The sequence below is a fragment of the Taudactylus pleione genome, unplaced genomic scaffold (assembly GCF_031769625.1).
Source record: "Taudactylus pleione unplaced genomic scaffold, aTauple2 ptg000256l, whole genome shotgun sequence".
Taxonomy (NCBI): domain Eukaryota; kingdom Metazoa; phylum Chordata; class Amphibia; order Anura; family Myobatrachidae; genus Taudactylus; species Taudactylus pleione.
The window spans coordinates 24,682,901-24,697,258 of NW_028284658.1; positions in this window are offsets into that span (position 1 = coordinate 24,682,901).

A 14,358-nucleotide genomic window follows, 5' to 3' on the forward strand; every position below is an offset into this window, starting at 1 on the left:
GATCATCATGCAAGTACAAAGTGAGTCTTGGAGCTGGGATCCATGAGGGAGGTGGACATCTGCCCAGTATAGTTTGAAGGAATGACGCACTAAACTCTGCCACTTCACTGGCAGTGAGCTTATCTAACCATACAGCTGTACTCTGCCTGGATCTCTTGTCCAAGACACACTTCAGATAGAGTGAGTGACTTGTTTATCACTCAGCACAAATATGTTTAAATGGGTTACATCACATGATTAAAAGTTTCTGTCACGTACATTACAATAAGTGGTAATAACCGGATATCCAATGCACACTTTGACATTTTTCTTTAGGTTTTGTTGAAAGCTAAAAATAAATGAAATGACCTAGAACACCTACATTATCCTCTTAATTAGATTTAGGAGAATGGTTGTTGCAAAATTCTCATCTATCAGGAATCTACCATAGAAGGGTTTGTTACTAGTCAGTATGATCCCTAGCCATAGGGAGCTGCTGGAAAGCCACTGGGGATGGGTAGTGCTCTAAATAGAGAACAAATTTGACTTACTATTTTGAAATATTGCTCCTATAAGAACCTAATGATGCAGTGTTTTCAGCCGAAATCAAGTCATTGCATGTTCCATTTTGAGAACTGAGAAACTATTCAAATATGTTACAACAATTTAATAAAAAAAAAAGGTCAACACTTCTTCTGTCTGTGAGTCACTGCCTTGATGAATGTTTGCAAATCCAGAGGCCCATGACAAGCAGTAGGCAGACATTATCAAGGTATAATAGAGGATTCTGACACTGTTATATTGGGAAGCAGAAGCTGTGACAGATGTAACATTGGCTTCTATGGAGGCTCGGTCTTATTGTCCCACAATATTTGTTGTTTAGATATAAAGGTTTTATGCTATCCTACTGAACCACCCTAAACCCACAACTTCCTCTGTGTTAGTGCTGAGACATGGTAAATGTAATAGATAAGGCTAATAGAGAAAAGATTGTGTGAGGAATGGGTGAAATAAGGTCATATGTGTACAAGAATATGTAACTAAGGGGTCATGTTTGGTAATTATATTGATCATTCCATTTTATGCTGACATCATTCATATGAACAAAAATAGGAGGTAAGGTACCAGCCAATCAGCGCCTAACTGCCATCTCACAGGCTGTGTTTGAAAAATGACATTTAGGAGCTGATTGGCTGGTACCTTATCTCCGTTCACTTTATCTCCTAACACAGCTTAGTAAATAGACCCCTAAATCACCAAAATGCAGACCAAAGGAAAGACTGCGATGGCCAAGCTTTCATAGCATGGCTCACATCTATTGCACAATAATAACTATCCACCCAAGATCCTAATAAAATACTATATATTCAGGAGTGGAGTCTTAGCCTATTTTTGTTCATATGAATGATGTCTGCATAAATATCAATGATGAATATAATTACCAAACATGAATGCATACATCAGTATCATACATTTACTGTGCTCCTTTTATACACTGTGGGTCTGATTCTGTGTCACACGTAAAGTGGTTGCAAATTCGGCTGCTTTCAGAGTGTCAGAGTGCCGGTCTCCTACTTTCTCCTCTCCTTCTATGCTGCTGCTGTGTCACTGACAGGTGCCAAAATGTGACATAACATATGCACCAAATTTTAATCCTTTTCTATATACAGTAAGGAAGTCTCTGGGCACTATTCAGTTCAAGAGTATTAGGCTCACTATCTGATCTCCAGCATCTGTTCCAGTGGTGGCTCCAGAGGTGGGGCAGCAAGCACAGTCCAAAACTCAAATAGGGGAGCCACACCAACTGCCCTTCCAAATGCTGCCAAACATTGTTAAATGGGACTCACTGGCAGTTGGCGTGGTTCCCCTATTTAAATTTTGGACACCTCTGGAGCCTCCACTGGTCTGTTCTGATTACTTACCTGTGTTCTGACCCGGTCTGTCTGACTATTCTCCTCACCTGTTCCCTTGGTACTGCTTCTAGTGACTTCCTGGTACTGACTTTGGCTTTCTTCTGACCTGATTCTGCCCATCCCCAGTATCGCATTGCTCATCTTGTTCTGACTCATGCTGTACATTAGGAACCCAGTCAGGGGGCAACGATCCTGTGCATCAGGTGCAGCGAAGCCCAAACCCCCTTGTGAAGGTCCCTTGTAAAAACCAATACGTTAGACTCCACCCCTCTGCTCTGGGTATATGCAATTCCAACAATTACGGCCAACATCCATATTATCCCAGCGTGATTTGTGACACAGAGAACTCCATGCGAATATCTGCCTGAATGGTGAATGCCCAGTCCCCAGCTTGTGAGAGCAGCCATCACTATTATCAACATTTACTTGGTGCTGGGCGTGAGCCAATCACAGCTCATGGACCAGCAGCGAATTAGAAGCAGCAGCTGTGAGTTAATCACGTCTCGTCACATCACAGCTCTGCCCGCTCGCCGCTGAGCAGAGCCTTCAGTACGAAAAGAAAGAACAGAAAGAAGATGAGGACTGGACAGTTGGAAGTGCTGCAGGTGGCAGGAAGCAAAGGGCTAAATGACGCTCCCCACTGCAGCCTCTCCCAACTTACCGGTAGGTGGCCTTGGACACTGGTAATTTACCACCCCCCTCTCTAGACCACCAAGTGTCGGCATTAGGCCCATGGGAGCAATAAGGTCACAGGCTTTCGGGGCATGTTAGACGGGCAGATTGCCTGTGCCACAAGTAATAGTGACTCCGGGCAGTAGGCTCAGGTTACTTTAAGCGCCCTAAAGTAGGCATGCAATAGCCTAAGCCCCTGGACAGTGGCTGGGCATTAGACCAATCCACTCTGTAATAACAGATAGTTAAGGGGGCCCCTACTGTGTGTCCTAATGTGTATTAGGGGTACTATTGTGTGGCATAATGTGAATAAGGGTTAGTAATGTGTGGCATAAGGTGAATAAGGGGCTCTACTGGGTGGTATAATGTGTATAAGGGGTACTACTATGCAGCACAATGTGTATAATGGGTACTACGTGTGGCATAATGTATATAAGGGGCTCTACTGTATGGCATAAGGTGAATAAGGGGCTCTATTTTGTGGTATAATGTGTATAAGGGGCTCTACTGTGTGGAATAAAGTGTATAAGGGGCTCTACTATGTGACATAATGTGTGTAAGGGGATCTACTGTGTGACATAATGTGTATAAGGGGATCTACTGTGTGACATAATGTGTATAAGGGAATCTACTGTGTGGCATAATGTGTAAAAAGAGTACTACTGTATGGTATAATGTGTACGTGTGTGGCATAATATGTATAAAGGGTACTACTGTGTGGCATAATGTGTGTGTAAGAGGCACTACTGTGTGGCATAATGTGTATTAGGGGTACTACTGTGTGGCATAATGTGTACGAGGGGTACTACTGTGTGGCATAAGTGAACAAGGGGCTCTACTGTGTGGCGAAATATGTTTAAGGGGCTCTACTGTGTGGAGAAACGAGAATAAGGGGTAAATATGAGACATGTCAAGAGGACATATTTATAGGTGGGTGCAATTTTATAGCGCAGAACACCCTAGCACCGGCCCTGTTTGGGTGTATATATAATTTTCTCCTCAGAATATGTTACAGTAATAAATATTATGTGATTTTTTTTTTCTGAAACAGATCAGCATATATTATTTTTGATACCTATTCATATACAAATGTCAGAAAAAGATCCTGACAAAGCAGATAACCAGCGACATTTTCAGTGTAGATGTAATAAGTGCTTGAAGTGTGTCGGTATGAAACAAGTGCCTCTCTTTTAAATTTGGCTCTGGCTCACGGACTAGTGGCCAATCAGTGGCACCCGTCGTCATATTGAATTTGGCACCAGCTGTGAGCCTGCAATATTGCATGGTAACAAAGCTGCAAAAATATGCTGTGTCCAAAGATTACAGGAGCATAGGGACGTCCTCTGCTGCCTTCTCATATTCGTACGACAACGTACAACAGCGTAAACATCGGTAACATTGATGCAAATTGGCCAGCCGCACAACTTGTAAGTCAAGTCTGACCTGCCTCAAACACTACCGCTCTCCTGACACGTAGAAAGCTCTCATGCTGCGAAGGAGATCACAAAGCCCATGAAATAGCGTTGAAACGGTCAAACACATCTGCGTTTGCCTAACCACCCCCCTGTTACCTCCCCCAAACGCTCACTACCTGTCACTCACTATGCAAATTAATCCTCTGTACAAGCGCAATCGCAAAACAATTGATGCCCGTGCGCAGTGCGGCTTACATGCATGCGTAGTGGCAATCAATTGCTCGATCTGCATATATATCGATATTGCGGAAATCTCTGAATCCGGCCCAAGGGCTACTTCTCAGGGGAACAGCTGAGCATATAAGTTTACTTATGAAAGACAATGTTGCAATACTCACCTTCCTTCTACTTTTCTTCGAGGAACCTCTCAAGAGACTTTTATGATGGAGCCGTGTAATGTATATATGGCAGCTGTACCCCTCAGCGTGGGGTAGTCATATTAACATGGGCAACCAAGCTTGACCATCCATATTGTTACATGCCTGACAGTTTAGTGATGTGGATGCTGAAGTGAACATCTAACTGCACTTGGTGTTCGGTAAGCAGTTAGCTCCAGTTCCAGGTAATCATAAGCAGGGAAAGCAAACCAGCTCCGTAACAGAGCGGCAGTGTGCCCTGTGCTGGTCCCACCCCTGATCACATGACATCATGATGTCGCGCTGAGGGGCACCCTGCTAACCAGCTGCGGTACAGCCGCCAAGGCCCTGTGTCCTGTGCGATGGCACCCCTCGCAAACCCCTAGTTACGGCCCTTAAGCAAACAGCTGCCTCAGCATCTTCCACCAGTAGGCCCTGGCCTACTGTATATTATGCAAAATCCAGCCCTGCAACTCAGGCTACTTTTGTACACTGAATAATATAGAACAACACTTCTCTTTAGGTGCAATCCAAAAATATACTGGTAGGTTAATTGACTCCCAACAAACACTAAACCTAGTGATTATGTGAGTGTGTATGCAGTAGGGAATTCAGAGTGTAAACCATACATGCCTACTCTCCCGTGATGGCCGGGAGTCTCCCGAATATCTGCATGTGCTCCCGGCCCCTCGGAAAACTAAGCAAATCTCCCGGCTACTGTCACCCCCCTGCAACCCTCCCGCATCACCATGCCCCCCCCTCCACCCGCAGCCGGGCTGGCTGGTGACACGATTCGCGCTGAATTGCGTCATCGCGGCCCCGCCCCCTGCTTCACAATGCCAGTAAGCTCGGCATTATGAAGGGGGGACGGGGCCACAATGACGCAATCACGCCCTGGCCCCGCCCCCAATACGTCATCATCGCCCGACCATGCCCCCCGCTGTATAAAGACTTTCAGCTCCCTCCCGTAAACTCCCACTGGGGCAGGGACTGGTGTGAATGCCCAAATATTCTCTGTAAAGCACTGAGGAATATGTATGTGCTATATAAATAACCTCTAATAAATAAGGCGCAGCTCGTTATGCCTCCGATTAAAGAGCAAGTTGAAAACAGTTTGCAGCTATTATCTGATACTGCTGACTGTTGCAATGTTGCTGGATAGCTTTGATATGTTTGCACATTTGCCTATTTGAGAAAACTATGTGAAGATTATCCTGTCAGCCTGGAGATATGCTTCCTTAAGGTGTTACAAAATAATCTAGACATGATCTTGTCAATCTACTATACTGGGAGGGCTGCAAGTTTAAACATAGAAGTGTTCAAATAATATAGGAACCATTTGTCATCCTTTTCCTTCCAGCCATAAATCCTCAGCTCTCACATTATAATTGACACCTCATTAGGGCCTTGACCTCTTCTCAGGCGGCCTCAGTAAGTATTTACTGTATTAAACATGTGACCTCTGCTGGATTATTTCTGGAGTTGTCAGGCCATTGTACAATATACAGCATTGTAATCTCACATTGGGTCTGATTCTGAGTAGGACGCAAAGTTCCTATACGAACGTCCGCGGCTGCTGAATTTACCTGCGGCTTTACTAAGTGCAAAAGATCAGTGTGATCTGTGTAAAACAGACATTAAATGGTTAAAATTTATTAAAAAAATTACGTGGGCCACCCCCTCCAAAAGCATAACCAGCACTGGGCTCTTTGAGCCGGCCCTGGTCCTAAAAATGCAGGGAAAATTTAGCATATTTTAAGAACCAGCAATGGGCTCAACTAGCAGGGGAGTAGTGCCACAGCCAGGGGACACACTTGACGGGGTCACCCCACCAAGGCGTTAACCCCAACTAGTTATCCCAGGACAAAGATTCCTCGGATAGTGGGGACCCTCCAATAAAGGGGTTCCCCCTTCTGAGTATACCCCAGGTGTCATCAAGTGCCAGCATGCATGGCAGGCTTGCTGGGTCCTGTAGTCCTACTGTAAAGGATAATATTAGTTTAAATCTAATTTTTACACCCATCAACCCCGCACCCACCACTCAGGGTTGCGGGGATAGCCCCAGGCTTCAGCCCAGGCCTGGGGTTTACTCAGGAGGGGGGACACTTTATGAGGAGTCCCCACTTTCCAAGGAATCTTTGGCCTGGGCTGACCAGCTGGGGGGGTTAATGCTTTGGCTGGGGTGTGTCCCTTGGCTGTGGCATTACCCTCCTTCTAGTTGAGCCCAGTGCTGATTAATAAAACATGGGGGACCCCTATGCAAATTTGTCCCTGTATTTTTAGGACCAGGGCCAGATTAAAGAGCCCGGTGCGGTTTATGCTTTTGGTGGGGACCACACATTGGGGTAGATGTATGATAGCGGCACTTAACTCTTTACCGAGGCGAAGCAGGAAGCACTACCGATGAGATGTAGGAACTCCCCCCTCCGGTGCTACCCGCTAGAGACCACAGCGCATCAGCCTAGTGCTGATGCCCTGTGTTTCTGTCCCAGCCGGCTCCACTGAGCATGCGCTGAATCTTGAAAGTATCGCGAGATCCCCGCATGCAGCCTGGAGCCGGCAGCCGCCGCCGCAGGGACAGCGCTGTCCCTGCTGTGGGGATAGGCTAGCGCCAGGCTGTAGCTGTCGATATCAACAGCTACAGCGGGCCGAACAGTCAGACGATATGACCGTTCATAAATGGCCCAGGCTATCAGCACTGCTATCTTGTAGATAGCAGCGCCGATAATGACAGGGGCCCATAGTGCCCCTGTCATTTACCACCCAGCCCCCGAACATACATCAGGGAGAAGCGGTATCGGCGCACATAACGTGCGCTGATACCACTTCTGGGCTTCATACATCTACCCCATTATCACAGATCACACTGATCTGTACATGCTTCTGTTAAACCTGCTGCTGACAGCCACTTGTATTGTGTTCAGTCCAAATACGAATGAATATACACACTTGCAAACATGAAAACTTGATTCAATCAAACACGATTCTTACTAAGTTTGTGAGTTTGTTCTCAACAAACTCTCTTGTGTCCCCCTGCACTGCCAGTGTGTGTTTAATACTCGGACAGACTCGATTCTTTAGATTTAAATTTGATCCTAAATCAGTCTGCTTTTCCTTGCATATATAATATGGATATACGGCCTGATTCAGACAGAAGCAGTGGCGCAGATTGAACGACTGTTTGCTAATGTGCATGCGCGAATGCCGCACTGTTTGTGGAGCAAATGCATTGCGATCACGAACAGGGGACCCACTCGTAAAGTGAGTGACAGGTAGTCAGTGTTTGGAGGTGGTAACGGGAGGGTGGTTAGAAAAATGCAGGCGTGTCTGACTGTTTAAACACCGTTACATGGGCATGCAGAAATTAGTCATTGCGATTTCCTGTGCAGCATGAGAGCTCTCTGCATGTCAGGAGAGCTGCAGTGTTTGCGGCTGGTCATACCTGACTTACATGCTGCGTGACTGCCCAATGTGTGTTGATAGTACTGATGTTTACGCTGTTGCACATCATCGTACAGATATCAGAAGGCAGCAGTGGGCATCCCTATGCTAGGCTGTGCTTTGGAAGGCATTAGCATATTTTAGCAACTGCAATCTGTAATGCTGGGTACACACAGTTTGATACATATGAACGATATCAACGATAACGATATCATTCAATGATATATCGTTCATATCGTTACTTTTTATGCAGTGAACGACCAACAATGCGCGTTCCCGCATGAACGATAACGATATCTGTGATCTTCCGTACATTCAAGCCAATCTGGACGATATCGCCAACTTTGCCTGTTCAGAGATGTGGCAGGATGACTTCACTGAAAGATATATTTCAAGTTGTTGGTGGTACAGATCGTACCATGTGTATGCAGCTTATGAGTATGCAGTTGCGTTTGCATTACTGTCCATCTCTGAATCAGGTCAATAGTTTATATTCCTCAAATGGTTGAGTGTCTGCCTTTTATGTCAAGGCACAGGAACCAACTCCTATGTTGTATCATTTGTTTCTGGAGAAAGTAACAACAATGATCCCTGAGGTAATTTCATCTGATGCCTTTCACTACACCATATAGGGGTCTATTTACTAAGCAGTGTTATGGGGGGTATCCACTTAGCGATATACAAACGTGAGCACGATTGCGACATTGCAATCGTGCTGTCGTTTGCATAGCTAGTGATGTGTCTAGACTGAACGTTCACTCGTTGTCCCGGCACATCCCTCATCCCCGCACATGCAGAACCTGACGAGATCGTCAAGTTGACCTGCATGTACGGGCGATGTCGGATGTCGGAAGCGACCCACGGGCATGCGCATCGCGGGTCGCTTCCGTCCACAACATGCCCGATGCATGTGTGATTTGCAAGCGATTGCACGATAACGACATCATTATCGTACAATCGCTTGTTTAAATCGCTTAGTGGATACCCCCCATTAGGAGACAGAGTGAAAAGTGATAAGGTGCCAGCCAATCAGCTCCCAACTGCCATCTCACAGGCTGTGTTTGAAAAATTACAGTTGGGAGCTGATTGGCTGGCACCTTATCACAGACTTATCATTTTTCACTCTGTCTCATAACACTACTTAGTAAATAGACCCCATAGTGTTAATTTGGTTGTTGTTATCACTCTAAAGCTGGGCATCCACTAAACAATTTTCTGTCAGATAACTGTACAATCTGGCTGGTTGGAATGAAAACCTGTTAATGTATGGGAGCAAATGACAGTCGATCATATGGTTTTAAACACTGAAAAAAGGTAAAAAAATATTATTCAAATTGGTTAAATTTGTGTGTTTTAACTAGGGGTGTGCACCGGCCACTTTTTGTGTTTTGGTTTTGGATCTGGATTTTTCTTCGTGTTTTGGATCTGGATTGGTTTGCCAAAACCACCCTTCTGTGTTTTGGGTTCTGGATTTTGTGTTTTGGATCTGTATTTTTTTTAAAAAAAGCATAAAAACAGCTAAAATCACAGAATTTTTCTGCTCCTATGCTATTATTAACCTCAATAACCTTAATTTCCACTCATTTCCAGTCTATTCTGAACACCTCACACCTCACAATAGTGTTTTTATGTCCAAAAGGTTGGACCGAGGTAGCTGGATGACTATGCTAAGCGATAGGAGTGGGCGGCACAAACACGTGGCCCATCTAGGAGTGGCACTGCAGTGGCAGATAGGATGGCAGTTTGAAAAACTAGGCCCCAACCTGTACATAATGCAAATGCAAAGAAAAAAAAGAGGTGCAAGATGGCATTGTCCTTGGGCCCTCCCACCCACCCTTATGTTGTATAAACAGGACATGCACACTTTAACAAACCAATCATTTCAGCGCCAGGGTCTGCCACACGACTGTGGCTGAAATGATTGGTTCGTTTGGGCCCCCACAAAACAAGATGGCAATTAATCTGTCCCTGCGCAAACTGGCTCTACGGAGGCAAGATGTTGTCCTCATCCTCCTCACCCACCGATTCCTCACCCTCTTCAGTGTTGTGTACATCCTCATCCTCACAGAATATTAACTTGTCCCCGCTGGAATCCACCACCACAGGTCTCTCTGTACGTTCTGGAGGCTGGTCTCCCTGGAAGAGTTGATAATTAATTTTTATGAACATCATCTTCTTCACATTTTGTGGAAGCAACCTCCTACGCCTTTCGCTGACAAGGTTCCCGGCTGCACTAAACACTCTTTCGGAGTACACACTGGAGTGGGGGGAACTCAGGTAAAATAGAGCCAGTTTGTACAGGGGCCTCCAAATTGCCTCTTTTTCCTGCCAGTACAGGTACGGACTGTCTGACATGCCTACTTGGATGCTGTCACCGATGTAATCCGCCACCATTCTGTCAATGGTGACAGTATCATATGCAGTGACAGTAGACATGTCAGAAATTGTTGCCAGGTCCTTCAGTCCGGACCAGATGTCCAAACTTGGTCCTGCCTGCCCTGCATCACCGCCAGCGGGTTGCTTAGGATACCTAAGTTTTTTCCTGGCAGCCCCAGTTGCGGGAGAAAATGAAGAAGGAGCTGTTGACGTGTCACATTCCGCTTCAGCTGACAGTGTTTTCACCAGCAGGTCTTTGCACCTCTGCAGGCTTGTGTCGGCCGGAAAGAGAGACACCACATAGGCTTTAGAACTAAGATCGTGCATGGTGGCCAAAATGTAGTGGTCTGATTTCAACAGATTGACCACCCTGGAATCCTGGCAAAGCGAATGAAGGGCTTCATCCACAAGTCCCACATGCCGAGCGGAATCGCTCCATCTTAGCTCCTCCTTCACTTTCTCCAGCTGCTTCTGCAAAAGCCTGATGAGGGGAATGACCTGACTCAAGCTGGCAGTGTCTGAACTGACTTCACGTGTGGCAAGTTCGAAGGGCTGGAGAACCTTGCACAACACGGAAATCATTCTCCACTGCGCTTGAGTCAGGTGCATACCCCCTCCTTTGCCTATGTCATAGGTGGATGTATAGGCTTGAATGGCCTTTTGTTGCTCCTCCATCCTCTGAAGCATATACAGGGTTGAGTTCCACCGCGTCACAACCTCTTGCTTCAGGTGATGATGGGGCAGGTTCAAGAGTGTTTGCTGGCGCTCCAGTCTTCGGCACGCAGTCGCTGAATTGCGAAAGTGGCCAGAAATTTTTCGGGCCACCCAAAGCGTCTCCTGCACGCCCCTGTCGCTTTTCAGAAAATTCTGCACCACCAAGTTTATTGTGTGAGCAAAACATGGGACGTGCTGGAATTTGCCCAGATGTAATGCCCGCACAATATTGGTGGCGTTATCACAAATCCCCAGGAGAGTCTAAGTGGGGTAAGCCACTGGGCGATGATTTCCCTCAGTTTCTCTAAGAAGTTGTCGGCGGTGTGCCTCTTACTGAAACCGGTGATACACAGCGTAGCCTGCCTTGGAATGAGCTGGCGTTTCTGAGATGCTGCTACTGGTGACGCTGCTGCTGTTGCTGCGTAAGGTGATACATCTACCCAGTGGGCTGTCACAGTCATATAGTCCTTAGTCTGCCCTGTTCCACTTGTCCACATGTCCGTGGTTAAGTGGACATTGGGTACAACGGCATTTTTCAGGACACTGAGGACACTTTTTCTGACGTTTCTGTGCAGTCTCGGTATTGCCTGCTTAGTGAAGTGGAATCTAGACGGGATTTGGAACCAGGGACACACTATCTCCATCAATTGTCTAAATCCCACTGCACTAATGGCGGATACCGGACGCACGTCTAACACCAACATAGCAGTCAAGGCCTCAGTTATACGTTTTGCTTCAGGATGACTGCTGTCGTACTTCATCCTCCTCGCTAAGGACTGTTGGAGGGTCAATTGTTTAGTAAAAGTAGTGGTGTTCCTACTTCCTCTCTGGGATGATGAATGACTCCCAGCAGCAGCAACAGCAGCAGCGGCAGCAGGAGGCGTAGCAATGCAGGATCCTCTGGAGAAATCCCGGATAGGAGAGTCAGTCATGCCAGTGACATGGCCTGCAGGACTACTTCAGATCCTGACTAAGGAGGAAATTGACGAGGAGGGAGTGGACGGTGTGGTTTGCAGGCACTTGGATACAACAGGACTTAGGATACAGGGATTTAGGTGTCCCTGGACTGCTTACGGTCTTAGCCAAAGTTTCTGAACTTGACAGTAACTTTTTATGAACGCGCTGCAGGTGCCGTATAAGGGAGGATGTTCCTAGGTGGTTAACGTCCCTACCCCTACTTATTTCACCTTTACATATGGTACATATGGTAAGGCAGTTGTTGTCCGGATTTGGATTGAAATATTGCCAGACCAATGAGGTGGAATGTTTTGTCTTCTGCCCAGGCATGACCGTGATGGGCTTTTTCATCCCACGGACAACAACTGTCTCCCCCGGAGCCTGATTTAAACAAACCACATCACCATCAGAATCCTCCTCGCCAACTTCCTCCTCAGCACCAGCTACACCAGTATCCTCATCCTGTTGTACTTCAACAGTGACATCTTCAATTTGCATATCAGCAAGTGGACTGTGGGTGCTCCTTTCAGCACTTGCAGGGGGCGTGCAAATGGTGGAAAGAGCCACCTCTTCCCGTCCAGTGCTGGGAAGGTCAGGCATCGCAACCACCACCACACTTGGACTCTCCTTGGGGATTTGGGATATCTTCTTAGAACGCGCAGTTCTTCATTGTGCTTTTGCCAGCTTAACTCATTTGATTTTTTTAGTGGGAGGAGGGCTTCCATCATCATGTGAAGCTGAACCACTAGTCATGAACATAGGGAAAGACCTTAGCCATTCCTTGCCACTCCGTGTCATAAATGGCATATTGGCAAGTTTACGTTTCTCTTCAGATGATTTAAATGTTTTTTTCAAGGTCATTTTCCTGAACTTTGTCATTTGGGATTGTATGTGCCCTCTACTATGACATTGGGCATCGGCCTTGGCAGACGACGTTGATGGCATGTTATCATCTATGTCATGACTAGTGGCAGCAGCTTCAGCACTAGGAGGAAGTGGTTCTTGATCTTTCCCTATTTTATTTTTATCGGAGAAAGTTTGTTCCTCCATTTATGTTATATTGATATATACGTGCGGCTAAGGCGCACACAAACACATAAAATAATTTTTTATTTTTGTTAGAGACTAGTGCACTTTGTGGGTTACACCACCCTTTAAGAAATGAGCCAGCTGGCCCTTTACTTATGGGACACAGGCGCACGCTTGGCGCTGCTCCTTTGTTGATGCACGTGCAGCTGCAGCCCACACAATTCACAAACACAGAAAATATTTTTTTTATTTTGTTTGGAGTGCCCTTTGGGGGTTACAGCACCCTTTAACGGACAAGCCAGCCGGCCTTTTACTTATGGGACACAGGCGCACGCTTGGCGCTGCTCCTTTGTTGATGCACGTGCAGCCACAGTGCACACAATTCACAAACACAGAATTTTTTTTTAATTTTGTTTGGAGTGCTCTTTGGGGGTTACAGCACCCTTTAGCGGTCAATCCAGCCGGCCCTTTATTTATGGGACACAGGCGCACGCTTGGCACTACTTTGTTGATGCACGTGCGGCTACTGAGCACACAATTCACAAACACAAAAAAATATATTTTTTTATTTTGTTTGGAGTGCCCTTTGGGGGTTACAGCACCCTTTAACGGATAAGCCAGCTGACCTTTTACTTATGGGACACAGGCGCACGCTTGGCACTACTTTGTTGATGCACGTGCGGCTACTGCGCACACAATTCACAAACACAAAAAAATATATTTTTTTATTTTGTTTGGAGTGCCCTTTGGGGGTTACAGCACCCTTTAATGGACAAGCCAGCTGGCCTTTTACTTATGGGACACAGGCGCACGCTTGGCGCTGCTCCTTTGTTGATGTACGTGCAGCCACAGTGCACACAATTCACAAACACAGAAAAAATATTTTTTTTTTTTGCACTTGGGGGGAGCACCCCTGATGGACAGAGCACCCCCTGGACAACACTACAGCACCCCTTTAGGACTGGGACACTGCACAGGACTTTGGAGTGTACACAGCCCCTATGGACAACTTACTGCACAACACAGTCCAGCCAGCCCCTATGGACTTTGAAGTAGTGGACACAGCCCCTATGGACAACAGCAGCACAGCGCAGCACAGCACAGCACAACACTACACTGCACTACAGTACACTACACTACACTACACTACACAGCCCAGCCAGCCCTAACTCCCACCCTCCCTCTTCACTGTCCACAGCCGAGTGAGAAAATGGCGCCAACGCGGGTACCTTATATAGGATCCAAAACCCGCGAGACCCGGAAGGCGGGATGATGACGTTTTGCCTTGATTTCAGATCCGAGTCAGGCGGGAAAAGTCGAGCCTGACTCGGATCGGCCTCGGATCGGGGGGGTTCGGATTTCAGAAATCCGAACCCGCTCACCCCTAGTTTTAACCTATTTGTCTGAGCAACCATGTTTGGCTATTTTCCAGTGTTTGTGAGCAAA